The sequence below is a fragment of the Mastigoproctus giganteus genome, chromosome 2 (assembly GCF_048544385.1).
Source record: "Mastigoproctus giganteus isolate SK-2022 chromosome 2, ASM4854438v1, whole genome shotgun sequence".
NCBI lineage: Eukaryota > Metazoa > Arthropoda > Arachnida > Uropygi > Thelyphonidae > Mastigoproctus > Mastigoproctus giganteus.
In genome coordinates this window covers 222,332,243-222,347,172 of record NC_143576.1, presented here as the reverse complement: position 1 = coordinate 222,347,172, position 14,930 = coordinate 222,332,243, and the positions used below count along the sequence as shown (strand labels likewise).

General features: G+C 36.2%; 1 protein-coding gene across 1 annotated transcript in view; it reads right to left on the bottom strand.

The window, feature by feature from the left end:
* Positions 1 to 14,930, bottom strand: part of Su(var)3-9 (Suppressor of variegation 3-9) — a 210,852-nt gene that overhangs the window by 146,609 nt on the left and 49,313 nt on the right. The window lies entirely within an intron of this gene.

Genomic DNA, 14,930 nt, shown 5'->3' with positions numbered 1-14,930 from the left:
ATATTGTAATGTGTTTTATAAATTGACAAGAAATATGTATTTTTTAATGTAAGTGGTTTTAATAATGCAAATTAACATAATAATAAAGGGAGATTCACACATACTGATCCTCATCCTTTGTTTCCAAACTTTTTATTATTATTCTTTACATGTTAATCTATGTCTCAATTATCTATATTAAATTCCCTAATAAGTCTTATTTAACCTATTGTCCAGTGAAGAAACCCTCAAAGAGGAGTCAATACATGTTGTCCTCTGTTATCATTGTTACTATTTTTATATTAATTAACCCACACACAGTCACACCTACAATTATTATATATGCAAGCTGCCATAAAGACAGAAAGGACTTGAAAAGGAGATGCATAAGGAAACTCAACAGCACTGGCATTTATAAAACTTTCTTAACATGTCCCCCCCCAACCCCAGTTAGAAATACTGTCTAGTTTGCAAAACCAAAATTTCTTATTTATAATTGCAGTACTTTTTTTCTTTAATTACTTATTCAATTTTCTTCTTTCGATTTTCCACTGGCTTTTGGAAGTTTATAGCATACCTTCCAGTAAAAAGTTTTCCTTTAAATTTTGTTATTAAGTCACATACGCATCAAAGAAAGATTTTGCAGTGATACAAAAACACAATCCATTATAAGTAACATGCACTTTCTTCTTTTGCACATAAGGTAAAAATTGATGCAGAGGCTAAGCTAGACTGCTTTTCAGAAGTTTAAAACATGGCTGCCAATAGAGATTCTCTCTTGAAATTTTGATGATACACATTCTGGAAAGGATCTACAACAATATCATTTTAAAAACAATTTTAAGTGATAACGTGAATATATTTTTTATCCTTATTTCGTTGTTTGACACCAGTTCTTGCACTTTATGAGGCTTGCCAATGGATGAATTTTCTAGAATTTTGTAAGTAGATGCAATAAAGGAAATAACCACTAGGGCTAGTGTTTATTCTGCCAGTTTTCTGCTAAAGTTAACGTATATTAATGTATACTAAAGTAATTAAATTATATTGAAATTATATTCTCAGTATATTTGAACCTAGACAAACTGCCAAGTGGCAAACAGAAACAGACAGCCTCAGCCAATTATTGATGGGATATATTGAGGAGCTAGCCCTAGTTAACGTTCCATTCAATGTATCCAATTATCAATAATTAACTATATCACCATTTTAATTTTACTATTTTATTATAATCTATGTATTTATTTATAGGGTACAACAATGAAGTCCAACTTAGTTACCTGAATACTTGGCCCTTTGGCCTCATGGGTATAGTTTTCACCCCTAATACTTATATTCTAAATTCTTGTTAAATTTCTCCAGTTGTATGCAAATTCTCCAATTAATCCAGTTGGTATTAAGTTTTAAAAAGTAAAAAATAATATACAGACTGATGTAATGTTCAATAATTATTTTGATGGCATTAATCTGTTCTGATACTCTTTTTCTATTTCTATTCCTCAAATTACATATTCTTCTACATAATTTCATATATATATATATATATATATAATAATTACGAATAATAAAATTAAAATTTAGTAGAGAAATAGGATATGAATTTGAATAGCGATAATATGAATTATGGATCAAAGGCTAAAAAAGACTTAGCATTAGTTAAATAATAGATATATACCTACTACATTATATATATATTTCCCCCACCAAATAATTAGTTGTGAGAAGTGCATGTTTCTTTATCTGTGCATTCAAAGAAACTCTTACTGTACAGTAGTTCTTTTCTATTCTCAATGTAATACTGTGGAACCATGCAGATCCTGTAGCCAAGCAAAAGCATATGCTTAACTGGCTAAACCACACATCAGCAGTAGCTAATCTATGGAAGTGCACTTACAGCAGATGCTCCAAAAATCCAGTGAATGAGATAGATCCTTCCCAAAGTAAGCTTAGCAAGGCCAATGCACACTTGTTTACACCAGGAATAAACTAAAAAAGACTTAGCATTATTTCATTTTTTCCATTTAGCTTACAGAGATTTGTGGAATTTCAATGGAGAAATCAAAGGAAATATTTGTGTTGAAAGGTAGTGAGAGTTTTTGCTATATGGACAGAGTAGGTGAATAGCACAAATCACCAAATTTCTTCTTGGGTCTCAGTGATCCACCCTGACTACTGATGGGTAAATCTGCATTAAAACCACCTTAAAAAATGACAGGTGTTATTTCTTGTTAGTGACCTATCTGGAATCTATGCTAATGAATTTTGAGATAAATTATTTTTATATATGGAAAGTGCTGACTGGCATCAGGAGGTATGGCAGGAATTTCTATATAGTGATGTTTAATTTAAGCTGTTAACAGATTTTTTGTTACATCTCATATTGTGAATGCCTTCACGAGTTTCTTGTTATTGCACCACCTCCAATAAGCAATGCTTTGCCAGTAGAGAAGATTAATATTACTTATTCTCGGCAGATACCATCACCCAGACAGCACTATCTTGTTGGCCTTTGATCAGTGAGCAGATACCCTGCAATGAGTGACAACCCAGTTATGAAGTTAACTCCACAATATGAGAGATGCCAGGTGGTCTATGATAGTACAAAAAACGATTTAGAACCGAAAGCCTCAGACTATTGGGAATTTAATAGACAAACAAGTTAGTGCAAAGCATCATTTTAGATGATGCTTTGCACTAACTTGTGCAAAGAACCCTAAACCCTTTTTTAGGTTATTTGGTAATTAAATCAGTCAGTCATTTTTAACCACTACAGCTCTTGTCTGGCATTTCAAAATTAATAGCAAAAGCAAAACAACATATGATATCAGTTGTAAAGATTTTTACAATTTTTTGAATTATATGTTAATCTTTGTTACAATAATTGTAAAAAAAAAAAAAAAATACTTGGAACTTAAAGAGAAAATCTCAGATGGAAAAGAAAATATTTTTAAAACAAAAAAACCTCTTTTTTTTAAATCAAATTTGTGATATTATTTTTAAACAAATATGACTAAAGTGATTCCTAAAATGCTTGCTTCCTTCAATCATAAAAGAACTGCATTACAGAAAGCTGATAATTTTTTCATTAAGATTTTTTTTTTTTTTTGGTACATATAGTGGCAATTAAAATAAAGATAAGCTTCCTCAGTTCAATTTTGATAACTATCACGTGGTGTATGTACATTTATCAGGAATGCATATGTCTCTTTATATATGTAAAATTCACCTGACACTACTGTTAGTAGTTAACTATGGATGCCATTTAGTTTGCACTTAACCGATATCAATAGTATTAACAGTTAAGTAAGATGGGGGGAAAAAAAAAAAATCAGCACACTGAAACATTGATTAAAATAGGCCGAAATGACCTATTTTAATGAATGGTGAAACGTGTTTTTAATTTTTATCTTCTGAATCTATTTAAATATCTGTTTTAGCATAGATTAAGTAAGTGAATTCTGAATTCAGTCATAATTTATCCATCACTGGCCACTCTGACATGATCTGTTTGGCAATCATTTTGATGCATAATTTCACTTGATATTACAAATATGTGGCATGAGTTCTGTCCACACACCATTTCCATGACTGTTCATGAATGCATAAATTTGTTCCCCCCCCCACAAGTGATTTGGAAATATACATGGCTGGCTGTGGTCCTGTGATTGGCAAGCAATGAACAGAAATTATAATATATACAGCACTATCATCTCAGAATATCTTTAGAACATAACCAAACATTTCCAAAAAAAATCATAAGCTTATCAGGTCGGGTTAAGATATTTCCTAATAGTTCTGGGAAAAACTTCAATGAATAAAATCAGAGTGATTAATGGACTAGTAAATTATGTCAAAGCAGCCATTGTGCAACATGATGCAAGAAACAAAGCTTATATACAATACTTGACCCCAAACAAAACAGCAACAACAAAAACATTTTCCATCTCTTCCTCCGATTTAAATTAATGCCACTTTGTACGTTCAATATGAGAAAAGGTAAAGATGCCATCAGCATTTAGGTTTTAGTTTACTTAACTCTTTGGTGCCTCCGTAGCCCAGGTGGGTAGGAGCAGCAGCGCTACGCACTGCTGCTCCTACCTTTTTTTTGTCTGGGCCTCCTTCCTCCTTTTTTGTCTGGGTAGAATTGCAGACACTTTCACATTCATTCATTTGGCATCTCTGTAGTCAGGTCGGCAGGAGCAGCAGTGCGTAGCACATGCTTCTCGATTAGACCGGGGTTCGAGCCCATGACCATCAAATATGGAGGATGCAGAAAGGTCAGGAAATGACCACCGCATATCCCCCCCCCCCCCGGAGCAATATGGACTTAGTTGCTAATGTTCCTAAAAACCAAATAACAAACAAACTGAACTCTTTTAAAGCTTACACATTTCAGTTAGGTCATCATGCAGATGCTTAGTTTCTAGAGACCAATTTACAGAACTCTAGGCTTTCTTGGTAAGAATATCCTTTTGTGTCCATAACTAATCTTGTTGCTTTTCTCTGTGCCCTTTCCAACAGATATATATCCTTCCTGAAATGCAGTTTCCAAATCTATGTGCAGTATTCGAGATGTGGCATAACCATTGCCTTATACAATGGGGTAATCACTTCTTTATTCCTGCTGGCAAAGTTCCAATATATTGTTGGAACTTTGCCAGCAGGGATTCCTGTTGAGAGATTCTTATGTTCTCCCAGAAGTCTATCTGTGCTGCTCAGAGAACTTCGTGTCTGACTGTATAATTATTCCCTAGGATAATTCTACATCTTTTTATTTTTCATTCATCTTTTTCCTCCTCCACTAATTTAAGTTAGTGAAGAATGAAAAAGTTATTATGGGATTTCTGCTACTCAAATGCAGTACCTTGCATTTATCACTATCAAACCTCAGTTTCCATTTTTCAGCCATCTGCTTAGTTTATCAAGATCGTCTTAAGTAGCATACCCTGATTACTTTCGTTAACCACTGTACTAATAATGTGCTTTAAATGTGCTAATGGTACCTTTGTACCATTAGCACATTTAAAACAAACTATGTACTGATAAACCGTTAGTCTTGTATCTCTCTCCCCTCAAACTAGCAGTTTTCTGACTCACCTAACCTTCCTTTGACAAGATTAGCAATTATTCTTGCACCCTATTCTCAGAATATACTCTGAACCTATCAATATATTTCTTAAAAAAAATTCTGGGTGAGAATTTTTCTGTTTGTTTTTCTAATTCCTGATAATTGATAACTGTACTGTTAAATAATCGTGAATAATTGTTATATTTGAATATAAAATGTGTATGTCGTTGGTGAAATAAAATCTTTCTAATACTAAATACGAAATACTAAATCTTTCTAAAAGAGCCAAATATAAAATTTCCTGAAAATCCACTGAGAGGCAAGTTATTATATGCAAACGTTCAGACATGGCAAGAAAATATTTTCAAGAAGGAAAACTGTTACACTGATAATTACATTGGTTTTCCACCTCACATCTAGCTTAGATCAACACAAAAAAGGTCTTACTATAATTTGTTTACAATAAGTCTTGTGATTTCCAAGTTATTTGCTTTAAAAGCAGTTCATTTATTTAGTAAAACATTTATTCAGTAAAAAAGTAGTGCAATATCATGGCAACTCGTTGTGAAGGTATTCACAACATGAGATATAACCTAAAACAATGCCACCTTAAAAATTTTCTGTTTATTCAGAAATGGCTGTGTATTATGATGCTAAGCACTTTATATACATAGTCTAAATTTGTTCGCAGCTTGAAGCTCTAGCCCTAAATGCGCCTTAGTTAAAACAGTTACTAAATGAGTAAGGTATTTATTCATTTTGTAAAAAAAAAAATTTAGAATTAGTAATTATACTAAACTTTAACCCTTTGCGTCATTAAAATTATAACATTAGCAGACATGTTGGTGAACTTTTTCCACCATTATTATGCTTGGAACAAAAGGCATGAAATAATCCAAAACTGTTCACTTTTTGAAGCCACCTTTATTTTCACTCAATTATGAATGCAATTGTGAAAAATTCATTTTTTAAAATGACAACATTGATATTATGTTAATATTTTCATCATTTGGGACCAGAGAATCTTTTTATAATCATTTTAACAACCACAATCTCAATATTAGATTTCCCACAAAAAATGCAACAGTAGATCTCCTCCTCTCTAGATGTTCGACACAGATGTTGGGAATAGTGAGTCAGCCATTCTCATCACTTGTGTTCAATATTTTGTTCTCTACTGGCTCTTTGCAAAGATGGGTTATCTTGAAGTTCACTCATGCCACTCCCATTACATCCAAATTCAAATCACACCAATTCAAGTGCACTGGAAGGTAAAAGTCATCATTTCCCTACAGAAACTTCTTTCTTCCAGATTTCCTTTATGAATTCCTTAATGAATTCCAGAATTCTTCTCTATAAAAAACCAGAAGAAAAAACAGATTTTTTGGCAAAAAACAGGTTTTTTAAAATCCAGACTGTATTGGAAATTAAATTTCAGTGACAACATGCAGAGTTTACATCAAAATAAAGCCGGATGATTGTTTACCAGTACATTATGCTTTCAAACATTAGCTTACCTAGGATTTTTCTGCCTGTGGATTTCTGTTCGGATTATCTGCTAGACATCAACCGATGACTGCTTCAAGAAAGAAACTGTTGTGGATTTTGCTCTCTTCAGGAACGTTGAGTTTAGTTTAGTTTAGTTTAAGATTGGGTGTCAAGAACATTTCAAAAGCTTTACCAGAAATAAAGGGACTGAGTTTGGTGTTTTTTAAACTGCCAGCTATTCTCTCACACAGCATTTCTATGAGGAATTGTTAAAATACCAAGCATGAGTTGGGATAATTTGTTATATTTCAAGCTTCCTTGTGCACTTGTCAGTAAATCAATTTTTAATTCTTTCATTATTAGGAAAGAACTTCCACTCAAAAACACTGACTTCATTATCTTCAGTGGTATTGAGAAGTATTGGATTTTTTTTTATTTATTTATTTTGTAAACTTGATTTGGTTAAAAAAACTTGCTCTCTGAATAGAGCTATTAAATGACAAACTGATGCTATTTGAGTTCAAGTTAAATAATATAATGATTCCAAAAAATCAGTTGGTAATTTGCCATCTATGAATTCTGTTCAGAGCCAGAAGACTTTTGACTGCCATAAGGAAACAAACTTTAATCTTAAGAATTTATTAGAAAGTCAGCTGGCCAATAAACAAAGTCTACAATTTATAAAATTTATTTAGACAACGTGCAATTAGAACAAATGCATCATATTAGTACGCAGCTAAACTCTGAATTAGAAAAACATGCAAAGTCAGGTCCTTGAGGTTGTCACAGACATTCTCTCAGATATGCCAGATAAGCTGTACTTGCTACCTGGGAGTCTAAAACGCTGATGGAACTGATATTCGGGTGACACTCAAGTCAAGTGGACCCAATTTCGGCAAAGTCCGGACGGTCTGTGACAGCCAAATCCTCTGCTTGCACCTTCACGATGGTGGGACTGTTAGTAATCCTGGGTATAACCTCCATGCACAAGCACATGGTGGGTGACCACCCAGGTGTGAACCAACGTAAGCAGGGGTCGAGGTGTGGCGCCCACACCACATGGAGGAACGCCGCCCCTCTATGTTACCAGGCAGTACTAGGTGGTAGATGACTCTCATCAACCGGTGAAATACCACCACTTTGCTTATTGGAGGCTTGAAGTGGTGGAACCCATGTTTAGTCTCTAGAGCTAAGTTCCGGTCAACCCTTCCCTATCTCTTCCATCATGCAGTATGATTGATGACTTTTGAGGTTATGATGAACGTCGTGGCGAGATCCAATATTCCTTACATTTCGAGGGTACAGCTCTAAAACGGTTTTCGCAGGCCGGCCGCTAGTTAGTACACCGGACCGAACCTATTGGTAACTCTCTAGGAGGCTTCCGGATCAGCTAGTGTATAATCTTGCTACCTCTACTCTGCCAGATAGTGACTGGAGGGAGTCAGAGTAGTGTGTATGCGGGGAGCATTGTCGAGGCCACGTTATGTCAAGGATCTGGGTATATTCTTACCACATGTACGCCACATCCAAAAATTTCATTACTTCATACAGCATGTCCCACCCACTCTTTCTTACTATTGAATACACCATGAATTGCCAAACTAATAGAACAAGCTTATCTGCGAAAAGATCTAAACCTCCCAAGGACTTCCTAATTCATTTCACAAATATACGTGGTCTGAATTCTAATCTCAACGATGTCCATTTCCACTTGCAGTCTGCCAAACCACATGTACTTTTTCTGACAGAATCTCAGTTATCGGTTGATTCAACTACTGCTCATCTCAGATGCCCAAATTATTCGCTGTATGATTCCTTTCGCCTCAAAGGTGGTACTTGTGCATATGTCCGTTCTGATATTCCCTGTCAGAGACTTGGCAATTTGGAATCTCCTCTCTTCGATCTTCTCTGGCTTAAAATCTCTCTACCTCATTGTTTCAAATTCATCTGTTGTCTCTACCGTTCTCCCAACTCCACTAATCACTTGGAGCTCTTTGACTTCCTCTCGTTGCAACTTGACTTTCTCCAGTCCAACTTTCCTAACAGTGAGGTAATTTTCCTTGGTGATTTTAATGTTCACAACTCCAGCTGGCTTCCGTTCTCTAGTCACACCGACCCAGCAGGTCGAGATGCTGAGGCTTTTGCAATTACTAATGACCTAGCACAGATTGTTCATTTACCTACAAGAATACCGGACAATCCGAATCATACAGCCAATACGCTTGATCTTTTTCTCACAAACAACCCTTCTAAGTACACGGTCAAAGTGAGAGGTCCTTTAGGCACTTCAGATCACAACTTGGTGATTGTCTCTTCTCCAATGGAACCTTTATCTCATGGCTATTCCCAACCTCGTGTTGTTTGGCATTACAAGAATGCAAAATGGGATGACCTGCGAGACTTCTTTTCTTCTTTTCCTTGGTCGGATTACTGTTTCAAAACTTCTGATGTCAACGTTTGCTCAGATCGTGTCAGTGAAATTATTCTTGCAGGAATGGAATCCTTTATCCCACACTCCACTTTAAAATCTCGTCCTTTATCTAAACCTTGGTTTTCCAATAAATGTGCTAAGGCTGTTCAAGAGAAGAATGTTGCATATCGTAATTGGCTTGTTTCTAATTCTTCAGTTTCATTTTCTGCCTACACCAAAGCTCCCAACAATTGTAAAGCAGTTATTAATCAGTCCAAACTAGAGTTTGAACAGGCTAAGAGTAGAAAACTTGCTTCTTGCCCTAATGGTAGCCGAGCATTCTGGTCTCTTGCCAAAGCTATTGGCCGCAACTTTTGCCCATCTCTGCTTCCACCTCTGTCCAAACCAGATGGTTCTGTTGTCACTTCAGCCAAGGATAAAGCTGACCTGCTAGCATCCCATTTTTCTTCCAGCTCATGTATTAATGAACTTGGTAAAACACCTCCCACCATTCCCAACACGGTCCATTCAATGCCTCCTGTGGTCTTCCGTCAAAAGGATATCAGAAGGACTTTGATGAATCTTGATGCTAAGAAAGCTCCAGGTCCTGATGGTATTTCTCCACTTGTTCTCAAAATCTGTGCTCCTGAACTTACTCCTATTCTTTGCCGCCTTTTTTCACTTTCTTATTCCAAAGGTGTTTTTCCTTCTGCTTGGAAATTTGCTCATATCCAGCCAGTTCCTAAAAAGGGTGACAAATCCCTCCCATCCAATTATCGTCCCATTGCAATTACTTCTACTCTTTCTAAAGTAATGGAGAAATCAATTAACCGCCAACTCTTAAACTACCTAGAAACTTTCCGTCTGATCAACGATCACCAGTATGGATTCCGTCAGTGTCGATCCACTGGTGATATCCTGGCTTATGTTACCCATTTATGGACTACTTCAATGGAAAGGTTCGGTGAAACACAAGTAGTTGCTCTTGACATCTCAAAGGCTTTTGATCGTGTTTGGCATAAAGGTCTTCTAAACAAGCTTCCATCTTATGGTTTGCCAACTGTTTTTAGTAATTGGTTATCCAGTTTTCTCTCTGATCGCTCACTGAGGGTGATGGTAGATGGCTCTCTGTCTTCTAACTTCTCCACTAATGCCGGTGTCCCCCAAGGTTCAGTTCTTTCCCCCACTCTTTTCCTCTTGTATATCAATGACCTTCTTCCATTGACTGGAAATCCTATCCATAGTTTTGCCGATGATAGCACATTGCATTCAACTTTCCATTTTGAGAAACCTTGTCCTGCTCAATCAGCTTCAACTTCTCGAAAATCTGCTACCAATTCCTTAAATGCCGATCTTCAGTTAATTCTCCAGTGGTGCAAAGACAACTTAGTTGATTTCAACGCTTCTAAAATTCAGTCTTATCTTATATCTCGCAAAAAGGATTCTTCTGCTCCTATGCTTATCTTTAGTGACACACCGATTTCTAGGCAAAATGATATATCTCTTTTGGGGATTACCCTGACTTCTAATCTCTCTTGGCACAAGCACATTACAAATATTGCTTCTTCTGCATCTAAAAAACTTGGTTTTCTCTTTCGCTCTCGGCGTTACTTTTCTTCCAAACAGCTGCTCACTCTGTATAAATCGCAAATCCGCCCTGCCATGGAATATTGTTCCCACATTTGGGGTGGTGCCCCCAAAACCTCTCTCAGGCTTCTTGATTCCATTCAGAAGAGGGCAGTTAGGTTAATTAATGACTCATCTATAACAGAGTCTCTCCACTCGCTTTCTCATAGACGCACTGTTTCTGCTGCATGCCTCTTTTACAGATACTTCCATGGGCACTGTTCTTCTGAATTGGCTTCTATAATTCCCGCTCTCTCTTTCAAAACAGTCCGAACACGTGCCGCCACCAGCCAACATCCATTTACTGTCCAACTTCAAACCCACAGAACCAACTTTTCATCTTCCTCATTTATTCATTCAACTGCCGTTTTCTGGAACAACCTTCCTTCATACGTATTTCCTGAAAATTACAATCTACAGAAGTTCAAGTCCAATGTCAACAAATATCTTCTTTCGTCTTCTCAACCTCCAACCCAAGCACGGTACTAAGTACTATAGGTTCTAATATCTCTCGTGTTTGGGGTTCACATAAAAAAAAAAAAAAAAAAGTCAGCATTGTTTAAGTTATATCTCATATTGTGAATACCTTCACAATGAGTTGCCATGATATTGCACTACTTTGAATAAGTAACGCTTCATTAAAGGAGAAGACTGTTGTTACTTATTCTCACTGTTTCAGGCATTGTTTCAGGGCTATTTGATCCTTCTTCGGTAGGTGGGTAGGTACCTTAGTGATGCAATGATGACAAAACAGTTATAAAGTATAACTCTACAATATGAGAGATGCCTGATGGTGTGTAATATAAATTAAGACTGAAATATGTTAAGGGCCTTAGCTTCAGGCTGCAAGAGATTTAGACAATGTACAAGTTAGTGCAAACGCATCATATTAGTATGCAGCTAAACTTATTTAATGTATTTCAATCTTAATTTATATTATACACCATCAGGCATCTCTCATATTGTGGAGTTATACTTTATAACTGTTCCATCATTATTGCATCACTAGGATACCTACCCACCAACCAAAGAAGAGCCAAATAGCCCTGAAACGGTGCCGTCTGGGTGGTGGTATCCACTGAGAATAAGTAACAACAGTCTTCTCCTTTGGTGAAGCGTTACTTATTCGAAGTAGTGCAATATCATGGTAACTCGTTCACAATATGAGATATAACTTAAACAATGCCAACTTTGCATATTTTTGCTAATTCAGAGTTCAGCTGCGTACTAATATGATGCATTTGCACTAACTTGTATGTTGTCTAAATCTCTCGCAGCCTGAGGCTAAAACCCTTAACGTATTTCAGTAAAATTTATTTATAATGTCATACATCTGCTACGAGCAAATTATATATCTGAAGTTGTAAAGTTTCAGTGTAATCATCAGTATGCCAATTTTATGGCATTTATTTTATGTTGTAAATCATTTTTGTATTTTTACTTTACTTATATTGTGCCTACTAAGAAATTCTGGTCATTACAAACACTTGTTTTATCAATTATCTTACTGATTTTATCCTAATGGAATACAATCAATAAGAGGATATAATGGCATTAAGGGCAAGTTGCTACAATGAATAAAAGGATGATTGAGTGGGAGAATACAGAGTGGTTATCAATGGACACAGCTCTTCATAGACTAATGTTATTAGTGAAGTATTCCAGGGTTCGGTGTTGGGGCCCATTGTTATTTTCGGTATTTATCGATGATACTGATGAAGGTATAACAGGATTAATGTCTAAGTTTGCAGATGATACGAAGGTTGGCACAGTTGTTAATGACAGTAATGATAGTACACTACTGCAACAGGATCTGGAAAAGTTGAGCAGATGGGCCGAGAGGTGGCAAATGAAGTTTAACATTGACAAATATAAAGTACTGCATATGGGTGGCAGTAACCCCAGAGTAATGTATCAACCGGGTGATACTACACTCAAGGTAGTGGAGAATGAAAAGGACCTGGAGTAATTGTACAGTCAGATATGAAGTTTTCTAAATACAGTCAGTCCTCGTATAGCACGATAGTTGTGTTCCTAGAAACCCTCGTGCAATGCAAAATCATGCAATATGAACAACAGGCTCTATGGAAAAAATAGGGTTAGGTGCCGACCACCCAAGACTGAACACACATTTGTAACCAAATCATTACCAAACACAATAAATAATCATAATAAAATACTTACGTATTTTATTACGACTATTACGTAATAAAATATTGCTAATGCTTTTGCTTCTATCGTAAGCAAACTTGTTTTTTGTTTGATTTTCTTTCCAAACAGATGACAGCCGTTCCATCTCTTCCAATTCTTGTGTCTTAATCTAATGAATTTTAATTACACTTTGAGTTGTTCCTGCTATGAAAGTTGTTTTTATTTTCTCTGCATTCTTTGTAATTTTCGCCGTTGGGTCTGTAGCATGTGCAATATCACATGGTCTTTCATTTCGCTCAAAGCGTCTCACAATTTCATATTTTTTCTCTATCGACAGAGGCGGACTGGCCATAAGCCTTACCGGGGAAACCCCGGTTGGCCGGAGGCCAGTGTGATTTTGGCCATAAACGCTAGTATGAGGCCACTATAAATTTTCCCGGGTAAGAATTTTTGACCCAGTCCGCCTCTCTTTATCGATATTGCTTTTCTTTTTCTCTCTGAGTCTGTAGTGTCTTCACCAGGATGCTTCCTTTTCACACCTTTTAAGTATTTTACTCATTTTTAAGGAATAAAGCAAAATTACAAAACGAGGAGGCACGCTTGATACACATAAACAAAGCTGCATGTGTGTAGCAACTGAATAAACAACACCGTAAAGGCAGAGATACACTATTAACACCTTAACACCTCACATTTTACTAATGCACATTTCTAAGGGTTACTACCATAAAACAATAAAAACAATTTCCAATTGCGTTTCTGCTAGTGGAATCTGTAATAAACTGGTAGTAAACTCGATCTAATTGCATTTGCGATAATACTGATAGCTGGAATTGTGTGGGTTTTTACGTTATTATGGTGAAATGTGTTTCCCCTTCACTGATATAAGAAACAAATACATTTTCAGAATCTTTTCTTCATTCCTATCGTGTTGCCTTCGGTTGGGGTGATTCTGCGTTCGACTGCCATTTCTTTTAAACATAAAGGCGAATCGTGTAAAAGTGAATTCGGTTCGTGTTATATAAGATATCATTCCCCTATTTATAAATCGTGTATGATCGAATTCGTGTAGTATAAACACGTGTTATACGAGCACTGACTGTAGTGCAAAAAGGCTGCAAGGGTAGCTCACAGTGTCTTGTCAATGATATACAGGAATTTTGCTAGCAGGGATAAGGGGATGATTGTCCCCTTTTATAAGGCAATGGCCAGGCCACACCTTGAGTGGAGGCCTCGTTTTAGGTAAAAATGAGGCTTCCAGACCTATATACAGTACTCAAGGTGTGATCCGAGCTGCTGGAACAAGTATAGAGAAGAGCAACGAGATTGGTGAGTGGAACAAAGGGTTGGTGTTACCAAGAAAGACTTAAGTTCTGCAAATTGCAGCTTCTGGAGACTAGGCATCTGTGAGGTGATCTAATTGGGGTGTATAAGGCCTTGAATGGATTGAGCAAGCTCAATCCATTAATCCATCCAATTAATGGGATTCTTCCTCTTGCTCAGATTACTCACCTGAGAGGGCATAAATTCAAATTGAGGAAAGACAATTGTAGAATAGATGTGCGGAAATTCGCCTTTAGCCAGCAGGTGGTTTATGTTTGGAACAAACTTCCAACTGTTGTAGTGGAGGTCAGCAACTTAAATAAGTTCAAAGCAGAACTAGACAAACATTTGGAGTGAATGGATGGGTGAAATTGGAAGGCATTTTTTTTTGGCTGATGCTATATAAGCTTGCTTTCTTGCATCGTATGCCTCTGCTAATTCTAATATGCTTGCATCATTTTATAGTTAGTGCTTAGGTGTACCACGAAGTAGCCAGCCAATCGTGACATGGTAACCTAAAATAAATGTGTAGCAGACAGCAGTAATTGCCTTATTTTGTAATCGATGATGAAATATGCAGAACCATTAATAATGGATATTTAAACTTGGAATGTTGAGAAAGAAGTATTACACATATATTTTTTTATTTTACGAAAATATAAAATGTCTTTATATTGATTCTAAAAAGGCAACCTTAATGATTTTCGATTGTAATCATAGTTGCCGCAGCATCATATGACATCAATAGCCCTGTTCATCTGCCAAGACTGGGCGGCAAAGTCAATCAGAATTCATATGTATAGCCAACAAATGTAAACATGTGTAAAGAACTAAGCAATTTATTTTACTGAGAACTTTAATCGTGATTTTGAATGTTTTTAGCCT